At 46.0% G+C, this 20,202-nt stretch overlaps 1 protein-coding gene across 4 annotated transcripts in view; it reads left to right on the plus strand.

Moving 5' to 3' along the window:
* The window catches only part of SHANK3 (SH3 and multiple ankyrin repeat domains 3), a 1,690,229-nt gene that overhangs the window by 1,533,713 nt on the left and 136,314 nt on the right, over positions 1-20,202 (plus strand). The gene's annotated exons all lie outside the window — the stretch shown is intronic.

Consider the following 20,202-nt stretch of genomic DNA (forward strand, 5'->3'; position numbering starts at 1 on the left):
CTTCTAGTAGCAGAAGGTATTACATCTAAGATTTATTAGCTTTAAAGATTATTAATTCATCGCATTAGGATATTTTGTTACTCTCTAGACAAAGCTGGAATTTCACAGTTACAGTAATAGCAGTGTAAAAATTGCAATATTGTCAACAATGATCAATGACTTAAAAAAAAAAAAGCAATGCAAATCCCCATCAATCCAGTCTTTTGTGATCTATGACTCAAAAGCATAAACTGATCATTTCTTGTTTGAATTCTCAGATATATATATATTCTGCTTTTCAGGCACTTCAAAGCAGGTACTGTAGATATTTCCCTGTTCACAGTCTAACTGCCTGCTTCACTACGGCTTTTCTCCCAGTCTGTGTCTATGTGAAAATACCTTGATGAATCAGGCAATGGAGAGTGAAGTGACTTGCCTAATGTTACAAAAAGTCTCAGCAGGATTTGAACCCTCATTTTGCTGGTTTGTAGCCCACTGCTCTAACTATCAGGCTACTTTTCCATGATGTCGTTTGTCTATTTTTGTGATATTCCAACTTTCCAGGAGTTCTAAACTTGCTCCTCTGACTTTCTACTGCCTTTGCAGAGCAGTTTTCAGTGTAAGAAATCAAGATGAGCAATTCTCTATGTGCTGGACAGAGAGAACTAGAGAAATAAGCAGAAAAGTTAGGAAAGAACAATGAGAAAAAGCAGCAAAAAGTTTTTTAAAAACTCTTCTTGCCATAGCTTATTTCCTCTCTCCTATCCCGTACTCGCTATGGTTTAAAAACTGCTTCCACCAGCTCCCATTCCCCCCCCCCCCCCCCCCCCACTACATGCACAGTAATTATAAACATCTGCTCCCACCAGCCTCCATCTCCCTCCCTTTTTTCTGACATAAAAAAGTACCCAGCTGATCCTTCTCTTTCAATTCCCCATGTCTACACCCCCCCCCCCCCAAGAATCTTCTAGAAACTCCCCCACTAGTGTTGTCCAGTATTACTTCTGACAATACTGGACACCAGGCCAGGAACAGGCGAGCTCTGTCCTCCTCCCGGCTGGTTTTGAAGGTACCTTGGAAGAGTTCTGGGGCGGGGAGTACTTGATTTTTTTATGGAAGGAATGGGACTGGGCGATTTTTATATCAGAAGGGAGGAAGCAAGGGGGATGTGGACTAGTGGGAACAGTTTGATTGAATTACAGTATGTGTGGATGGGCGGGAGAGGGATCGGGTCTGGCAGGAACAGATTTTTTTAAATTACAGTGGGGCCGATGCAATACAGTGCGCTCAGCCCGCTGTCGGACGCGGGTTAAATAGGCGCTAATCCACCCCCTAATGCAATAAGGGGATTAGTGCCTATTTAATGCGCATCCGACTCGGAGTGAATGAGTTAGCGCTCATCACATGCAAATACATGAGAATGAGGCTATTACTCATTCACTCCGCATGCAAAATGATAAATGTGCGTCTCAGATGCACATTTATCGCTCAGATATTAACCCCTGCCTGGAGCAGGCGTTAATAGCTAAGCGCACTGAAAAAAAGCACAGAAAAGCAGAAAAAACTGCTTTTCTGTACTTTTTTAAAAGTAAAAAAAAAATAAAATAAAAATCTCTGCCGGCCGCTTTGAAGACCGACGACGATTTTAAAATATTCTGAACAACTAAAACTTAGCTACTTAGCAGACTCAGCCTTTGGGTACCTAAACTTAGTCGCCTAGTGCTGAAAATCAGTACTAATTGACTAAGATCTCTTGCGGAACTAACAACTCTATCAAATCCACCTTCCACCTGCCTCATGCCTGTGAGGCTGACAGACCTACAGAACTTCCCTCCCACCTGCCCAATTGAAAATTAAATGACCAGCAAGAACAGTCCCATCCTCCAAACCCTTCATCTGACCCACCAGATTCAAAACAAAGTTGAGGCACAACACTTCTGACCCCCATATTCTCCAAAAGCTCCTTCCCCTAAAAAAAAAAAAACCCTCTCCAAGCAGTGCCAGGAGGAGGATTGAAGCTTGCCTCCTTATCCTTCCAGCTTCAGTGGTGCATTGACAGCTCTGTCAATAGCTCTGAGAGCTTCTGGGCACTTAGAATTTATTTATTCACTGCACAGTCAAGCGGGGACCAATCCTCATTCAGAATCTTGTGAAATTCTTCTGTATCACAGACAACATCAAACAAGATGCACTCCATCCTCCAAGTTGTCATTGAGTCATACATGCTGTCAGTGGCTTCTTCTCTAACTGTCTTTTGTTGTGTCCCCATGGTGGTAAAGAAAATGTCTTAATCTGTTTCATACAATAGTAGCCATCTGTCTCCCAGTCCCATGCCTTTGAAAGGAACCCTGCTTATCACCAGAGCCATATGATGCATTGCATCTGAACAAAGCAATAGATTTAATGATAGCTTTAATCCTCCCTTCCTTCTCTGTAAACTAAATAGGGTGATTTTTGCTGTGTCCTGCAAATTCCAGTAAAGAAGCTGCAAACACATATTCCTGCATTCATTAGACAGTAATCAAGGCCTAGAGGGACAATGCTATATTTTTCCCATTTAACTACTGATATGTGAATAAATAAAATAGGACAGACTAGTAATTGCATGACACTAGATGGCCCACTAAGCTTCTCTAGCCACTGTTTCATCATCATCATTTTCATCATCATAATTGTTATTAAAAACCAATGGCTTTACCAGTCCTTAAAGATTCTCAGAAACAAGTTTACTTTGGAAAGAAGTACAGTGCAAGCAATATCCCACAGAAACTAGAGAAATAAATAAGGACATATAGAAATCCTTCTAGGGTTTCCCCAGCCTTTATTATTTTGGGCAATGAGGCAAATATTCTGTGCACACTCAGAATGGGAGACTTTGGGTACATCCCTTGTTTTTCACAGATGTTTACCTTGATTTTGTATTCTTTTTGAAAAATGAGAGAAATAATTCGTCCTCTGCATTCAGGCAGGTCAATCCCCATCAGTGGGTTATGCACCTCTGCCAGCAGATGGAGACGGAGTAAGGAGCTGATGTCATGGATATATAGTCCTGCTCTGACATCAGCCCACCAGTATTCTCCATCTCCAGTAGTTGGTGGACATGCTTTTCCCTACTGGGGATTGCCTTTAGAAATAGAAGAAAAGAGAGGAATGATGAGACGATTATATAGCACCACTTGCCTCCTGAAGTGATACTGTTAGGTCCCTCCCTCAGTTGAGAGTCTTCAGTACAGTAGCCTTGTTCTGGCATGGACTTAAAAAAAAAATTAGTTATTGCAGGCTGAGAGAGGCTCAGCGGTAAAGATGCTTACCCTCTCCTCCTGTAGCCGGGAACCTGTTCCTACTCTCAGCCAGGGAGGACTGAACTCAGGTAAAAGTTTTTATTTAAAAAAAAAAAAATGAAGAGAGGAAAAAGAAAATGGAAGTATTTTAGTATGGCCTCTTCCTACCAGGTCCTTCTCCTTGGCATTTGGCATCTCCCACTCACGTCTTTGGGGAGTTTTGTGAGGCATGGAGGCATCTCAGGCATGGCGGGTTGAGCATTTTGGCTAGACCCCACACTCAGGTTTCCTTCCCAGGCCTCATGGTAGACCGTGACGGTTCCTTTGTATGTTTTTGTATGTGTCGTCGGCGTGCGACTACACGCTTTCTTATGCACCTAAATCCGCATCCCCTGTTGTGCGTGTATTTATGTGAATATATTGTGTGCGTAGTTAAGTGTGTCACTGAACGTGTTTTGCGCACGTGTAGCTGTGCATTTTCTGTGTGCATATTTCAGCGCATTTTCTGTGTATTGCTAAGCACATAACTGTGCGCGTAGTTAAGCGTATGCCTGACCGTTGCATGTGTATTGAGCACATACCAACCATGGCATCAAAGAAGTTGAAGCGCTTAACCATTTCTGCTGCATGCCACATAAGGTCAATACAGCCAGAGCTTTCTACAAGCTTGTGTCAGCGCTGCCTTGATGCTCGAGGAGATTTGCTTCTTTCTGATTTTAATGATGCTGGTCTATCCCCTTGGATTGAGGGAAGTGGGACCAAAGGTGACACCACAAGGGTGTCCCCTTCTTCGGTTGATCCGCTGGCTGAGTCTTCAGTGGAAACTCGCTCTCAGGATGTCAGATTTGGGCGTAAGGGGCCTGGTATGGAGTCATCCTCCTTTTCCTGGGTGGAATTCTTCCAAGGATTACAGACCTTTCTATAGGAGTGTCCTTCTGAGTTGGCATTGCCTTCTAAATCAGGATCACATGCTCAAAGTTTCCCTGTGCCTGCCACCTCGGGCAAACTATGTGGCACTGCGCACCCTGACAATGTTCGAGTTGAGGGGGATCAAGTTAACACTGATGATGATTTGGGTTGCTCCCCTCTTGAGGAAGGGTAGATTCCCCTGGATTTAGAGCCTCATAGAACTCTTCTCCATTTCTTTCATAAAGATGAGTTGCCAGGTCTGATCTCTCAGATTCTGAAGACCCTTGGAGTGGCTCGGAGTGACTCTTCAGGTGTGCAGAAGAAGGACCCCATATTGGTCACCCTATACAAGGTTTCATGTTTCTTTCCCCTCCTGGATGCTATTCAAGAGTTGATTGAGCTTGAATGGAGTGCACCAGAGTTGACCTTTAAAGGGGGGGGGGCACCTTGGCGGGTTTATTCCCCTTGGATCCGTAGGTCAGAGAGCAGTTGCATTTCCCAACAGTGGATGCATTGGTGTGTTCTGTCACTAAGTGAACCACCATCCCGCTGGACGGAGGGGCAGCTCTAAAGGATGCTTAGGATAGGAGAATTGAGGCTATCCTTAAGCAAGCCCTTGAGGCCATGGAACTGAATTTGCAGATTGCTTCTTGTTGGCCTTGGTGGCTCGAGCTACCTTGCTTCTTTCACAAGACTCTGGCAGAGCCTTCTTGGCTGATGCGGGATGTTACCTGGTTCGCACAGCCACCAGAAAAGTTGCTTCTGTAGTAGTGGCTAGACAGCAGCTGTGGCTGCATAATTAGTCAGCTGACATTATTTCTAAGTCCAATCTCACCAAGCTGCCCTTCAAGGGTTCCCTTTTGTTTGGCAGTGAGTTGGAAAAGATGGCAAATAGATGGGTGGAAGCCCAGGTCCCTCGTTTGCTGTAGGATAAGAAGGCAGCTTCTCAGCCCTTTCGAGCAAGTGCCTGCTTTTGTGACTATAGGCGATTTTCTCCTTATAGGGGAGCTTCTTCTCAGAGATCCTGTCTCTTCGGTAGGTCTCAGTCCTTTTGCCCCAAAAGGCCTTGGAAAGATGCGTGCTCCGGGAGTGGAGCCTCTTAATCTTCTCAATGAATATTTGTGGGCTCACCTGTTGGTGCAGAAGATAGGCAGGTGCCTATTTTGCTTTTATCACAGATGGGTCTAGATCACATCGGATCAATGGGTCCTCGAAGTGATTCATCATGGCTATGCTCTAGAATTTTTTCTCATTCCTCCAGATGCCTTTATGATATCTCCATGCAACTCCCCTCAGAAGAGGGAAGCTGCATGGAGAAGACTGTTAGCCCTGAAGGTCATGATTTGCGTTCCCTAATTGCAGCAAAATACAGTCTGCTATTCCATCTATTTTGTCGAACCCAAGAAAGAAGGGCCCTTTCGACCCATCCTGGATCTCAAGGGTGTCAATCATCATTTGTGGGTCACTCATTTCCAAATGTACGCTCCGTCATAATAGCAGTTCAATCAGGGGAATACCTCACATCTCTGGATCTGACGGAGGCATATCTGCATATTCCCATTCTCCAGGAACATCAACGGTTCCTACAGTTTGCCATTCTGGGTCGCCATTACCAGTTTCAGGCCTTGCTCTTCGGGTTGGCCACTGTTCCCAGGACCTTCTCCAAGGTCGTAGTGGTGGTAGCAGCATTCTTGCACAAGGATGGCATTCTGGTGCACTGGACGACTGGTTGATTCGAGCCAAGAGCATAGAAGAAAGTCTCCAGGCTTCTTACAAGGTAGTTTCCTTGCTGCAGGAGCTAGGCTGGGTTGTGAACCTAGCCAAGAGCAGTTTAAAGCCGTCTCAGATGCTGGAGTATCTCGGTGTACACTTCCATAAGAAGCAGGGCAAAATATTTCTGCTAGAGAGTTGAATTCAAAAGTTGATTGCTCTTCGCACCCTGATATGCACTGCTTGCCCGACAATGTGGTCTTATTTACAGGTCCTGGGTTTGATGGCAGCCACATTGGAAGTAGTTCCCTGGGCAAGAACTAATATGCGACCTCAATGCTAGATCCCGCAGTGGCAGGACTGTGCAGTGAGACTTCTCCTGCTATTGGAGGTGAGCACCCAGTTGCAGTGGTTGTTGCAGGCATATCATCTCAGGAAGAGAATTTCCTTGGAGACAACAGATTGATTAGTGCTTACAACAGATGCAAGCCTTCTGGATTGGGGGGCTCATTGTCAGGAGTTAATGGTATAAGGTCGCTGGAATGCCGAGGATTGGCAATAGAACATCAACTGATTGGAAGCTCGAGTGATTCGTCTTGTGTGCTTGCAGTTCACCAAGCGTCTAGAGGCTCAGGCAGTCCAAATAATGTCAGACAATGCGACAATGGTGGCCTACATCAATCTTCAGGGTGGAATCAAAAGTCAATAGGTGTTGGAGGAGATAGATGCGCTCATTGTAGGGGCGAAGCAACATCTGCTAGCCATATCTGCCTCTCACATTGCTGGAAAGGACAATGTCAGAGCTGACTTTCTCAGAAGAAGGAACTTGGATGCAGGAGAGAGGGAGCTAGTGGACAAAGCCTTTCATCTTATTGTGGAACACTGGGGCTGCCCGTACCTAGAATTTCTGGTGACCTCTGACAATGCGAAAGTTCCACAGTTTTTCAATCTCAGACGGGACCCAAAAGTGCCGGGAATCGATGTGCTTGTTCAAGTATGGCTGAAGGGCAGCTTGCTTTATGCCTTCCTGCCCTGGCCTCTGTTAGACAGGATCATTTGGAAGATTGCAAGTCAAGCCGACACCATTTTTTGGTGGTTCCAGATTGGCCCTGGAAGCCTTGGTATACCAATCTCCAGAGACTGCTGATGGGCAATCCCCTCAGGCTGCCGCCTCGGAAGGGTCTATTCAGGCAGGGACCCATTTTACGCTACGATCCAGGTTGATTTTGAACATTGAGAGGGCTAGGTTGTTGAAACTTGGTTATTCGCCTGCCGTGATTTCCAATTTGGTTTGGACCAGGAAATTTTCCACGTCTCTAGCCTATGTTGGAGTTTGAAGAGTTTTCAAGGCCTGGTGTTCTGAGCGAAGTTCTTAGCCTCTCAAGGTGAATATTCCCTTAATTTTGTAATTCTTACAGGATGGATTGTGTAAAGAACTAGCCCTTAACATCTTGAAGGTTCAAGTGGCAGCCTTCACTTGTTATAGGAGGCGAGTCATTGGTGGGCCTTTGTCTTCCCATCCTATTGTGTTCTTGAAGGGAGTTAAATATTTTTGTCCTCCTTTGTGGCTTCCAGTGCCTCTGTGGGACCTTAATCTATTCCTGGAATTCTTGGCAGGTCTAAACTTTCAGCCACTGTGTGATCTTTACGATGGTGCCGGCCAGCCAGTGCTCCTACCATGTGACAGGGGCCGGCCAATGGCACGTATACCCTGTCACATGGTAAGGGCAAAGAGCCATCGGCACCATCTTTATGATTGGCAGCCGACAGCCTGAGAACGGGAGATCGCTCCCAGGACCACCACTAGAGCACCAGGTAATTTAAAAATGTTTTGGGGTGATCGGGAGGGTGGGAGAAGCTAAGGGGTCATCTTTAAAGGGTCGGGTGGGTTTTTTTTAAATCGGGCCATCGGCACCATTTTTGAGTGGCAGTCAAAATGGCGCCGATAGCCCGAGAGCGGGAGAGCGGGAGATCGGTCCCCGCGCCCCCACTGGACCACCAGGTACTCGTAAAAAGTTTTGGGGGGGTTCGGGGGGGTGGGGGAAGGTAAGGGGTCAATTTTAAAGGGTCAGGCCTCACTAAAAAAAAATTAACGATGTGAATCGGAACCGATTTCCATTCACATCTCCAGCGAACAGATTTTTTTCTCCCTCCAGCCGAACCCGATCGTTAAGACGATCGGGCACACGATTCACATCTCTAACAAATAACCTTTATCCCATGTATTTCGCACCAGTTTTCAGAAAAAAAATATGCAAATACTTTTGTTTTGAAACTTGCTGAGGGTTCAAAGTAACCATGGATACTTGCACCTGCTCTTTTATGTGTACTTTTTTTTATGGAAAATAACACATAATTTTGAAAATGCAATCTAGCAAGATGTTGAAATAGCAGAAATATTAAACACATACTTTAGTTTTATGTTCACTAAAGAAGACCCTGAAGAAGGACTGTTACTGGTTGACAAGAACATGGATGGGAGTGGGATAGGTACAACCTCGTTTACAGAAGAGAAGGTATGGGAAGAGCTAGAAAAACTGAAAGTTTACAAGGCCATGGAGCCGGATGAGGTACATCCCAGGATACTAAAGGAATTCAGAGATGTGCTGGCAAGTCCACTGAAAGACCTGTTCAATAAATCTGTGGAAATGGAAGTGGTGCCACAAGATTGGAGAAGAGAGGTTGTGGTCCTCCTTCACAAGGGTGGTAGCAGAGAGGAGGCTGGAAACTACAGGTCAGTTATTCTCACCTCAATGGTGGGAAAATTAATGGAGACTCTGCTGAAAGAAAGGATAGTGAGTTATCTACAATCAGGTGGGATTCTGGAGCCGATGCAGCATGGATTCACCAGGGGAAGGTCCTGTGAGACAAATCTATGATTTTTTTTGATTGAGTGACTAGAGAATTGGATCAAGGAAGAGCACTTGAAGTGATTTACTTGGATTTCACCAAAGCTTTTGATATGGTCCCGCAAGGGAGAGCTAATGAATAAGATGAGAAACATGGGTGTGGGCAACAAGGTGATGAAGTGGATTATAAACTGATTGACGGGAAACAACGTGTAATGGTAAATGGAACCTGCTCCATTGAGAGAACAGTATTAAGTAGAGTGCCTCAAGAATCAATTTTGGGAATGTTTCTGTTCAATATCTTTCTGAGCAACATTGCAGAAGGGTTTGCGGATGAGACTAAGATCTGCAACAGAGTGGACATGCCTGAAGGAGTTGAGAGAATAAAAAGTGGTTTAAGAAAACTTGAACATTGGAATCTAAGATTTGGCAGCTGTGATTCTCCCAGGTCAAGCAGGATGGTAGTCCTCACATATGGGTGACATTATCAGATGGAGCCTGTCACGGAACACTTTTGTCAAAGTTTCTAGAACTTTGACTGGCACACTGAGCATGCCCAGCATGCCACTAACCCTGCAGCCAGCAGGGGTCCCCCTTCAGTCTCTTTTTTTCTGTGCAGCAGTTGCCTCGCGGTTTAGGAGCTCTGTGAGAAATTTCTCACAACTTTCCTCACTGAACTATTTGAAGTTTAACTTCTTTAAAAAAATCCCTCAGCGGGGATCCCCATTGTGCTCCGTTCCTCTGTAATCGGTAAGAGTTTTTTCCGGTACTTGCGGTCGGTTCCTGGCAGCTTACCAATTCGGTGCCTGGCGGTCACCATACTGGCCCCAGAACCAGCTCCCTCAATGGTGGCACCGCTCCTTGAGTGCTTCGATATGCTCATGGGTGCCTTATCGACTCCTCTGCCACCAGACACACTGGCATCGAGTCATCCATCGAGGCCTCTGCAGATCCCAATTCCAGTACCGGGTTCCTCAGAGGAGGAAGGCTCGATTCCCGGCCACGTCCCTCCATGGGAACCGTCGAGGCCAGAGCCCTTGCCAGGGCCATCGGGGTTACTGGTACCCAAGTGCACTTCATCTGCCCCAATGCTCTCGATGCCGGCGCTGATTCCATCGATGCCAATGCCGATTCCATCGATGCCAAGGCCGCATCCATCGATGTCTTCCCGCCCTCTCAGCTTTGGCATGCTTCTTCCATCAGGAGCTCCACTGGGAGAAGGTGAAAGTCCCTATAATCCATGGGGCGATGCATCCTCAGATGATTCATCATGGACATCCAAGGACCTACTCTCAGATCCTTCACTGCCAGAGAAAAAGCGAAGATCTCCTCCAGAAGACCTCTCCTTTGTCAGTTTTGTCAAAGAGATGTCTAATACTATACCTTTTATACTGGTCACGGAGGAAGATGCTTGCCGTAAAATGTTGGAGTTCTTACAATTTGTAGATGCTCCAAAAGAAATAATGGCAATACCGGTACATGAAGTTCTTTTGGACCTCATGCACTGCCTGTGGGAAAATCCAGGTATGGTTCCCCCAGTCAATAAAAAGATAGATGCTACCTACTTGGTTCAACAAGCCCCAGGTTTTCAAAAGTCAACTGCCCCACCTCTCTGTAGTCATGGAATCAGCTCATAAAAAGGCTAAACAATCGCGTCCACATTCTTCTGCCCCTCCCGGTAAGGATTAGAAAGCATTGGATGCATTGGGACAAAGGATTTTCCAAGGGTCCATGTTGATATCGCGAATTGCAGCATATCAACTATACATGACCCAATATAATAGAAATCTCTGGAAACAAGTCCAAGAGATTGTGGAGCCACTACCATAGCAACAACAAGAAGCCTTGTCCTCCATCTTACAAAAAGGAGTGGAAGCAGGTAAACATGAAGTCAGAGCTGCCTACAATTCTTTTGAAACAGCATCCAGAGTCTCGGCAGCAGGCATCAGTGCTAGATGCTGGGCCTGGCTTAAGGCCTCAGACCTATGCCAGGAAGAGCAGGACAAACTGGCCGATCTACCCTGTACCGGAGACAACCTGTTCGGGGATAAGATCCAGGACGCAGTGGCCCAGTTAAAGGATCATCATGAGACCCTGCACCAGTTGTCAACTGTCTCCCCAGATGTTCCCTCCGTAGCCCGCAGGACCACGCATAGAGAACCCAAGAAACAATTCTACAGGCCACGCAGATATTACCCTCCTGCATCCCGTGCACGACCGGCTCAGGCACCTCAGAGGGGACATGTGTGCCAAACTAGAACATCTAGACCACAGCCAGCTCCACAAGCTGGCCCCACGTCTGGATTTTGACTCTTTCCCAGAGAGCAGCAGCCATATTCCAGTGGGGGGCCACCTGTGCCACTTTGCAACAAATTGGCAAATTGCCAATCACCACGGACCAGTGGGTACTGGCCATCGTAACCCACGGTTGCCATCTAAATTTTTCAAAAATACCCCTGGACTTCCAACCAAATCCATCCTGGAGTTGGGACGACCACACAGGAAAACTCAAGTCAGAGCTCTCAACCCTTCTGTCGGTCAGAGCTATGGAACTGGTTCCACCGAATCAGCAGGGAAAAGGGTTCTACTCCAGATATTTCCTTATTCCAAAAAAGACCGGCGGCCTCCGGCCTATTCTGGACCTCCATGCCTTAAATACATTTCTTCGCAAGGAACGGTTCAGGATGGTATCCCTGGGCACCTTGCTTCCTCTACTTCAACAAGGGGATTGGCTCCGCTCTCAAGACGCATACGCCAATATTGCGATCTCCCCTCCTCATCGCAAATATCTGCAATTTGTGGTGGGCCACAGTCACTATCAATTCAAGGTACTACCATTCGACCTAGCCTCGGCGCCTCGAGTCTTTAGGAAGTGCCTGGCAGTCGTGACTGCGTAGTTACACAGCAGAGGTGTATATGTTTTTCCATACCTGGACGACTGGCTCATAAAAAGCAAGTCAAAACAAGGAGCCCTCGACTCTCTCGGTCTCACCATAAGGCTTCTAAACTCATTGGGATTTCTAATAAATTACCCCAAATCCCATTTGACACCGTCTCATCTTCTCTCCTTTATAGGAGCAGACCTAGACATGACACTGACCAGAGCATTCTTACCCAACGACCGTGCGATTACCTTGCCAGCTTTATCCACCATCAAAAAAGAGCCTTAGCTGGCCAGCTACTAAGATTGCTCGGCCACATGGCATCAACAGTCCTTGTCACCCCTATGGCACATCTTGCCATGAGACTGACCCAATGGACTCTGAAATCCCAGTGGCGCCAAGCTACTCAGCCGCTATCGTCCATGTTACGCAAAACCAGCCAGCTTCGTCTATCCCTTGCCTGGTGGACACACAAAGCCAACTTACAAGTGAGTCTTCCTTTCCAGCAACTGGCTCCTCAGGTGACCTTAACTACGGACACCTCCAACCTGGGCTGGGGAGCCCACGTCCAAGGCCTTTAAACTCAAGGGACTTGGACAAAAGCTGAAGCGACCCATCAAATCAACTTTCTGGAGCTTCGAGCGATGCGGTACGCCCTTTATGCAATGTGGTACCTGAACAAACAGGGGGGTACCGGCTCTTATCTGCTTTGCCAGGAGGCAGCGCAGGTTTGGGCCTGGGCCCTGTTGCACTCAATTCTACTGCGAGCCACTTGTCTAGCGGGTACAAAGAATGCACTGGCGGACCACCTCAGCTGACGTTTCCAGCCCCACGAATGGTCTCTGGATCCCTCAGTTGTGAGCAGAATCTTCCACCAGTCATCCGACCATCGACCTCTTTGCGTCCAGTCAGAACCACAAAGTGGAAAACTTCTGCTCCCTGCACAGAGACCAGCATGCACCAGCCAGGGATGCCTTCGCCTGTCCCTAGAACAAAGGTCTGCTTTATGCGTATCCTCTGATTCTGCTAATAAGCAAGACTCTCGTGAAGCTACAACAGGACCGGGGCTTAATGATTCTCATAGCCCCATACTGACATGCCAAATTTGGTTTCCCATACTTCGCGACCTCTCTGTCCAGGACCCCATTCGCCTGGGCACGTCGCCCAACCTCATAACACAGAATCACGGCAATTTACTCCACCCGAACCTCCAGGCCCTCTCTCTGATGGTCTGGATGTTGAAAGGCTGATATTACAAGCACTCAACCTTTCAAGTGTCGTATCTCAAGTCCTTGAAGCTTCATGGAAGATTTCCATGCAGAAATCCTACCGCTCTAAATGGAAGAGATTTACCTTGTGGTGCACACAAAAGGGCTTGGACCCCTTTTCTTGCCCACATCGAGTCTGTTAGATTATCTCTGGCACCTCTCGGAATCTGGTCTCCAGACATCATCTATTCAAGTGCACCTTAGTGCCATCTCTGCTTACCATCAGGGAATAGGGGATGCCCCAATAACGGCTCAACCCCTGGTGAGTCGCTTCATGAGAGGCTTAGTACAACTTAAGCCTTCTCTACGGCCACCAGTCATGGCATGGGACCTCAATGTCATACTTGCACGGCTCATGCACACTCCTTTTGAGCCATTGAATTCCTGTGAACTAAGATACCTTACATGGAAAGTACTTTTCCTAGTAGCCATCACGTCTGCTCGCAGGGTAAGTGAGTTACAAGCCCTTGTGACCTACTCACCCTACACAAAGTTCCTCCATGACCGGTGCTTCTCCACACTCACCCTAAATTCCTTCCTTAGGTGGTAACTGATTTCCATTTAAATCAGTCCATAGTCTTGCTCACTTTCTTTCCAAGACCTCACGCTCTCCCAGCTCTCCCAGCCAATAAACAAAAAACCCACCCCGACCCTTTAAAAGTAACCTCTTAGCTTCCCCCACCCTCCCGACCCCCCAAAATCCTTTTACAGGTACCTGGTGGTCCAGTGGGGGTCCCGGGAGCGACCTCCCGCAATCTCCCGCTCCGGGCCGTCGGCTGCCACTAATCAAAATGGTGCCGATGGCCCTTTGCCCTTACCATGTGACAGGGTATCCGTGCCATTGGCCGGATCCTGTCACATGGTAGGAGCACTGGTTGGCCGGTGCCATCTTGTGCTCCTACCATGTGACAGGGGCTGACCAATGGCACCAGTAGCCCCTGTGACAAAGTAAGGGCAAAGGCTATCGGTGCCATTTTGAATACTGGCAGCCAACGGTCCGAGTGCAGGAGGTCGCTCCCGGACCCCCGCTGGACTTTTGGCAAGTCTTGTGGGGGTCACGAGGGTCCCCTAAGACTTGCCAAAAGCCCCTGGTGGTCCAGCGGAGGTCCGGAGCGATCTCCTGCACTCGGGCCATCGGCTGCCAGTAATCAAAATGGCGCCGATAGCCTTTGCCCTTACTATGTCACAGGGGCTACCGGTGCCATTGGTCAGCCCCTGTCACATGGTAGGAGCACAAGATGGCGCCGGCCATCCAGTGCTCCTACCATGTGAAAGGATGCGGCCAATGGCACGGATACCCTGTCACATGGTAAGGGCAAAGGGCCATCGGCGCCATTTTGATTAGTGGCAGCCGACGGCCCGGGAGCCGGAGGATGGCCCAGAGCGGGAGATCGCGGGAGATCGCTCCCGGGACCCCCACTGGACCACCAGGTAACTGTAAAAAGGTTTTTGGGGGGGGTCGGGAGGGTGGGGAAAGCTAAGGGGTTACTTTTAAAGGGTCAGGGTGGGTTTAGGGGTTATTTTTGTGTGCCGTTTTTCCCGCCCTCCCCCAAAACGATAAGGGAACCCCCACGATCAATATTGTGGGGTTTTCCTATCGTTTTGGGGGAGCCCCCGATTTCTGACGATTTTGAAAATATCGACGATATTTTCAATCGTCCGAAGCCCGATTCACATCCTTATTATTCAGTAAGGGGCAGAAAACGCGCGTCCAACCCGCTGAACCTAATAGCGCCCTCAACATGCAAATGCATGTTGATGGCCCTATTAGGCATTCGCGCGCGATTCAGAAAGTAAAATGTGCAGTCAAGCCGCACATTTTACTTTCAGAAATTAGTGCCTACCCAAAGGTACCGGCACCGGGAAAGTGCACAGAAAAGCAGTAAAAACCGAAGAGTAAAAAAAAGATTTAAAAAAAATTAAAAAAAAATTTGGAAGTCAGCCGGCGGCTGTCGGGTCGAAAACTGGACACTCAATTTTGCTGGTGTCCGGTTTCCAAACCCGTGGCTGTCAGCGGGCTCGAGAACCAATGCCGGCAAAATTGAGCGTCGGCTGTCAAACCTGCTGACAACCACCGCTCCTGTCAAAAAGGAGGTGTTAGTGACGCGCTAGTGTCCCTAGCGCCTCCTTTTGCCCGTTTCTACCGCCGGGCCTCATTTGAATACTGTATCACGTGCACAGGCGGACTTTACTGAATCGTCCTGTCAGTAACTTACAAAGACACCATCAAGCTAGGACATATATATCAAGATTTCAAACCTCGCTCAAACACAGAAATGCAGAAGAAAAGGACACTGTCAGCAAGAATCAATCTATATTATGACTAGCTAATTAATATTCAAAATATCTGGCCACGAGCTCAATTAATATGGGTTTTTCAGTAGAGAAACCTGCAAGTAGTTCTTGAGGACTCCCTGGAGTGCCCTGTGACTCACCAGATCCAGGGAATACAAGCTTTCTTTTTGCTTTAGAAACACAGTAACTTACAAAAACACTATCAAGCTAGAACAAATATATCAAGATTTCACACCATTCACAAATGCAGAAATGCAGAAGAACAGAACAGTAGTAGCTGTAGGTACTAGTTCCATTGAAACTTAAGATGTTACTGAGCCTGACTCATGTTGAGATGTGTAAAAGGAGTAACATGAACTGTTGCCACCGTGTGGCCCAACATTTTCATGAGGAAATGGGCAGAATCCTCATAGCAATTTTCAAAACTCATGTATTTGCATTAAGTACACTTAATCCACATAAAACCTATTGACAATTCAATGGCATATATTATAGCAATTTTCAAAAGCCCACTTACACAGGAAAAGTGCATTTACACATGTAAACCCCTGTTTTAAACAAGTAAATCCTTTTGAAAATTGCCCCCTTAGCTTATTTAGAACTTTCTGGTTTCTAAGGTTTATTATTATTATTTATTTATTTATTTATTTATTTAAAGAATTTATATACCGGGGTTCCTGTATAGTATACATATCACCCCGGTTTACAAGGAACCAAAACTATCGCTAAGGAACCGTAACTATCGCTTCATTTAGCGGTTTACATTGAACATTTAGCGGTTTACATTGAACATTTAGCGGTTGAATATTAGCAAGATTATTATTTTATTATTCATCATGTAGTCAATTCCCTTCTTCCCACAGCAATAAGTGGTAACCATAATTTGAAACTGAATGAGTGAAAAAACTGATCCCTCACTAGATTTGAAGGATCCAGCCACCATGATAGAAAATGTATGAGAGTATTGGATATCTTCACTTTGTGTGATAGAGGCTATAGGTATTACTTCCATTGAAACTTCAGGTGCCACTGAGCCTATCTCATGCCAGGATGTGCAAAAGTGGCAACATGAACGTTTGCCACCATGTGGCCCAACATTTTTATGATGAAATGGACAGAAACCTGTCTCTGATCAGAAAGTTTGTCTGCTGTGGGAGGAATGCTTTCCCTTGTGTGCCATCCAGGCCAGCTCCTTTGAAGTCTATTATACAAAACTGCTTCAAATTGAATTTTTGAAAATTGATGACAAATCCTGGAGCTTAAAGTGTGTTCATCATATGAAGCATGGAGGGACAAGCTCCTTAAAGGGCATACTCAATATGAGGCAGTCATACAAATGTTAAAAAAAAAGAAATTGTTTTCTCTCAGATAAGCAGCAACACTGCAAGACATTTTGTGAATACCCTGGGTGCTGTATAGAAGCCAAAATGAAGAGCACAACATTGGTAATGATTATTTACTTCAATACCTCTGAAGGATTGAAAAATAATGCAGGCAGAGTTCATCTCAGTGCTATAGCAGCACTGCATGACAATTCAGAAGGAGCTCTTATCTCTCATCAACCTATAATTGTCAAATTCATGAAGGTCCTAACCTATCTTTAACCTCCAATTAAAGATCTTCATGTTTCTTGAGATCTCAGTGTGGTTGTACCTCAACTCATGAAAGCACCATTTGAATCTTTGGTGATAGCTGAACTAAAATTCCTTACAAGGAAAGTTTTATTTTGGATAACCGTTATTTCTGCTTAGAGAGTGCACAGATTGCAAGCCCTGGTTTCCTGCTATCCTTATACCCAAATTTTCAACAAGAGTAGTTTTGAAAAGCAGTCATGTTCCCTAAGTTCCACTTAAATCAATCCATCGTATTGCCAACAGTTTTTCCGAGCCCACATAGCCATAAGGTCGTACAGGCTCTTCATACATTGGGCTGTAGAAGAACTTTAGTGCTCTGTTTGGAAAGAACAAAGTCATATAGAAAGTCTACATAAGTATTCATCTCCTTCAACCCAGTCAAAAAAGGTTGTTCAATTACAAAAACTCTTTCCATTTGAATTTCTGATCGCATCTCTTATTGTGTTATACTCATTCAGGACATCTTCAAAGAAAGGTGAAAACCCATCAAGTCAGGGCTACCACAACTTCCTTAGCCCATGTATGCTCTGCTTCCATATAAGATTTCTGCAAGGCTGCCATAGGGTCTTCTCTGCATATCTTCCCTGGTCATTACTGCTTAGAAAATGCTTCATGTCAAGACAGTAGTTTTAGCCAAGCAGTTTTCAAGAGTGTATTTATTTAATTCCTTCAACTCTCCCTCCATCCCCTAATGCAATACAGGTTGCATGCTCTACTGTGTGTATGGAAACATGAAAAATACTTGCATGCAACCCTCGGAGTCCCCACTTATGTGGCTGATTCGTGTCCTATTTGTCCTTGGAAAAAGCTAAATTGCTTAACTGTAACAGGTGTTCTTTATAGACCAAAAAACAAATCAGCCATACAATCCCACCCTCCTCCCTTAGGAGGATAACGTTCAAACAACTGCGTGTAGTGGCATATATGCGTGTACATGGCCACATGTAGTTTTAGCAGTATTTTATAATATGCACATATCACATATTATAAAATACGCGTGTGTTCACCCCAAAACATACACATCTGTGTAGGCCAATTTTTTAAACATACATGCATATATTTTACATGCAAAAATAAAGTACAACTTATTTGCGTTAGTCAGTATTTATGCATATAAATTGATGTATTTTAAAACATATGCCCGTGAGTGAAATTATGAGTTTAACTAATTAGTCCACCAGTTTGCCCATTCCTTCTCCAAATCATCAAAACCCTCCTGGTTCTTCAGCCTGAGGTCCCCCAGTTCCCCCAAGCCTCCCTCCCAATCAGTTCTACACAATAAACACGTTCATTATCACTTACACCAGATAATTAGCAGGCATAAAAATACACAAGTTGGAAAATGTTCACATGTATCTTTTAAAATAGCAACTTTTGCAAATAACTGTTGGCCCTGTCCAGGTACACCCCTAGACTGCCCCTTTTCTCCACAGGTATATATGTGCGTGAAACTGAAAATACGCGTATAATTTTGACTTTTATAAAATACAGAATATGTGAGTATCAGCTACTTGCACACATATATGCTCAATTTTATGCCTGTAACATTTTAAAAATTCACCATTTAGAGTTGAAAGTTAACTTGCAATAAAGATTGAAGAGACTCACATATGCAGAAAGGTCTGTGCATGCTCAGAAAAAGATTTGTTTTTCTGAGCTTTGAGAGAGCTTTTCTGTCTCGGTGTCGTCAGATGACATCACCTGACTGATTTGTCCTACTGTCTATGAAGAACACCTGTTACAGGTAAGCAACTTTGCTTTACCTGTGTAAATGGCTTTGAAAATTGCTCTCCCCAAGTGTGGGACATAGAGAGTGGAGTGTCAGGTCATTCGGCACCATTTTGAAATGGAGCCGGGCCGGTGCAGGGGGATTAGGCACCCTAGGCACCTTCTGCCTTGCGCCCGCCTCACCAGGTCACGGCCCTGGCTCCTAGCGAGGGTGTGGTTTTCTGGGTCGTGAGCAGGTTGGGCGCTGCTCGCCGAACCTCTACTCCTCTTTGCGCCCCACTCACCGACCAGTAGGGGGGCCACTCGCGGCCCCCCTACTGGTCGGCGCCCTAGGCCCAGGCCTAGTTCACCTAGTGCTTCCGCCAGCCCTGGTTAGGAAACTCGTACTTTCCCTCCTGGCCTTTCACAAAGTAAGAACTGAGTCTTGAGGGTGGGGCAGACCAGGGCAGAGAGGACAGGATTTTTCCTATATTGGGTGCCAGGTGGGAGGAAGAGAGATTGGGTCTCAAGGACAGGTATTTTCATGGACTGAATGCTAGGTGGGAGGGAGGGAAATTGGGTTTCAGGTGGCAGGTATTTTTATATATTGGGTTCTGAGTGAGAGAGAGGGAAATTGTGGCCAGATTTGGGGGGCAGACCTTTTCATGGATCCAGTGCTAGGAATAGGAGTGTTGGGGCAGGAATTACACAAATAGTAAGATACATTTTAAATAGCTGTTTGCGCACTCTGGGTTAGGGGCCTAAACATACCCATCCAACGGCCTCATTTTCCAAGGAGTTACCTCGTGTGATAATTCCACAAATCGGTAAAGTAGGGAGGATTTATCATGTGCCGGGAAAGAGCCGCACTGTTAGCATGGCTCATAACTACACCTCTTTCATTTGCATTACAGCCAGTAAAGGTTTATTGCAGTTCATGATGTCTCCTAACAGGCCTATTTCAGTATGATGCTGCTGCTGCTGCTGCTGCTGAGAGAGAGAGAGAGAAAGAGAGAGAACCTTGCTATAGTGCCTCCTCCCTAGACAGGTATCTGTATCCCTATGGGAGGCCCACCTAGTAACTCGAGGTGAGGTTTAAGTATTAGTGTAGGGAGTTAGGGGCCACTTTCACATTTAACGTGAGACGTACGAACAGAACAGTGGTCTCTTGTGAAGATTTGATGACCTACAGAGTGAGGAAACTCACCCAAACATGAGATTTGTGCAATGTTCTCTCCACCTAGCTTGTTGTTACCCAGGTAGAGAGTCCATCAAGCTAGGTGGAGAGAACATTGCACAAATCTCATCTTTGGGTGAGTTTCCTCACTCCGAAGGTCATCAAATCTTCACAAGAGACCACTGTTCTGTTTGTACGTCTCACGTTGAATGTGAAAGTGGCCCCTAACCCCCTACACTAATACTTAAACCTCACCTCGAGTTACTAGGTGGGCCTCCCATAGGGATACAAATACCTGTCTAGGGAAGAGGCACTATAGCAAGGTTCTCTCTCTCTCTCTCTCTCTCTCTCTCTCTCTCTCTCAATAGCAGCCTTTTGCATAGCTGATTCGTGATACACATGCTTATTAGCATAAGGTACACCCCTTTTTGGTATCGCATGCGATACCAATGCGATATTGGAAAATGGGGCCCTAAGTCCTCTTCATACTCTGAGCATGCCTTTGGAACAA

Source organism: Rhinatrema bivittatum, chromosome 9, assembly GCF_901001135.1.
Source record: "Rhinatrema bivittatum chromosome 9, aRhiBiv1.1, whole genome shotgun sequence".
NCBI classification, from domain to species: domain Eukaryota; kingdom Metazoa; phylum Chordata; class Amphibia; order Gymnophiona; family Rhinatrematidae; genus Rhinatrema; species Rhinatrema bivittatum.